This window comes from Grus americana, chromosome Z (assembly GCF_028858705.1).
Source record: "Grus americana isolate bGruAme1 chromosome Z, bGruAme1.mat, whole genome shotgun sequence".
NCBI lineage: Eukaryota > Metazoa > Chordata > Aves > Gruiformes > Gruidae > Grus > Grus americana.
In genome coordinates, this window is record NC_072891.1 from 47,099,792 (window position 1) to 47,101,895 (window position 2,104).

Consider the following 2,104-nt stretch of genomic DNA (forward strand, 5'->3'; position numbering starts at 1 on the left):
TTCCTGCTCATTAAACCAAAAGGGTCTTATTGCAGCTAGGCGTGACAATTTTCAGTCTGTCAGACTTGAATGTGGCTTAAGAGTTGCTCTAGTTGATAGTATCTAAGTGTAGAGAAGAAATTATTAATCGTATGTAGTGACAGTCAGCCAGTTCCTTTGCCTGGCTGTGAAAAGAGAACTTAGTAAATCTCAATCATCTGTCATATTTAAGGTACAAAAATAGCTGTATCTGTTATGCACATGTCTGCTGCTAAGTCTCTCCTGGTTTAGCTTTACTCCTTCATGCAAAGCAAATGGTAGCAGGTGTAAATACATACACAAACACTAATAAAACATGGGATGCATCTTAGGAAGAGATTAAATTGTGTTGCAGATCTTAGTGATGTTATGCTTTAATGCACTACTACAAGGTATTCTGCTGTTAGGGTTACTGTAGTGAGCGGCCTAGGAACTACTGCATTTCAGCTTTCAGTTTTAGATTAATGTAAATCACAGTAAGTTAACAAAGAAAGGCATCCACCTCTCTCGACTACTGTTGTTTATATGTGATAGTGTTGATACTGTGTGGTCCACTTGAATCATACGTGGTACCGTGGTAAAGGATGGGCAAGAGTATATTCCTATGAAAGTGCCTTTAAAGGAAAGAGGAATGTCTGTGCTTAAGGTAAGAATACTAAAGAATAACTAAAAAGAATCTGAAGTAAAAAGCCCTGTAGTTGATAAATAGGGAATATTAGGCAATTTGGCCCACAGGAGATGAGCTTTCAGCTCTGGTTACGTTTGGTCATGTGAAAACAGGGCTGGGGCTATGTGCAGCCTTTGGGCCCAAAACATGTAGCCCTAGTACACCTATGTCATTCAGATTATTCTTAGATAATGTTCAAGCCTTCCCCCCTCCCTCCCTGCCTTGTCATTGTTTAGCTCCAGCTGGCACCTGAGCACCACCAGCTGTTTGCTCACCCTGTTCCAGCATGATGGGCAGGAGAATTGGAAGAACAGTTTACTGGGAGAGGAAAATAGCAACATCACTTATAACAGAATATACAGAGTGGGTGATACACAATGCAGTTTACTCACTGCCAGGAACCTGATGCCCAGCCCATCCCTGACCAGTGACTGCTCCCCCCCAGTTATATGCGGAGCATGATGTCATATAGTATGGGATACCTCTTTGGCTAGTTTGGGTCCCCTGTCCTGGCTGTGTTACGTCCCTGCTTCTGGTGAGAATTAACTCTATCCCAGCTGAAAACCAAGACATCCCTTCAGAGCTGTCACAAGCACATGTGCACATACACACACATCCACACAAAAAACAAATTATATATGCATGCGCACACACATACATGCAGTGTTGAAAGTAATGTAATACTGACTCGTCACTAGACCAATAATTGAACGTGAAATGTGGTTATCTTTGCAGAAAAAGTACATTTCAATGACTGAACAACAGGCATGGAATTGGAGCTTTTCTCTTTCAGTAACGTGTGCTGAACAGTTTGTGCTTGGGGCAGGGGGGGAACCATCAGTCTTTGCAAAAAGTAACAACTGTTACACTTTGGCTCTATTAATAAGAATTTAATGTGAAATATATTAAATCTTTAGCTGGGTTTTATTTGTCTGCAAACATGCCATTTTGAAGATGCGGTGCAACAAATGTTGCAGATAGCTGTTCTGAAGATGCAGCTTTAGATACTGCAGTCACATTTAATAGCACTTACGAATTGAATAAAGTTTTTGCTCTCCCTGTTTGGGTAGCCAGCGTGAACATCCATGTTCTGTGTTCTGTTGTCTGTACAATGTGTTACAGCCAGTTAATGGGACTCAATAAGCTGCTGCTTGCTTTTAGCAATGGTAGTTCCTTTGTCGAGATTTGTACAGTAGTTACTATTCGAATGAAAGATACTAAGTTTTGCATAATGTAATTGAATTAGCAGGATAGCTTTGCCAAAAGGTAAAAATAGCAGTAACAAGGTACAGATTATTTTCTTCTGGCAAGAGGAAAAAATAACTTGACAAACTATAATGCAGGAATTCTGTGCTTGTCAGTGGTTTGGTTATATTTTTGTTACTTAGGGATTTAATGCTGTTTTCAGAGGTTTTCCTG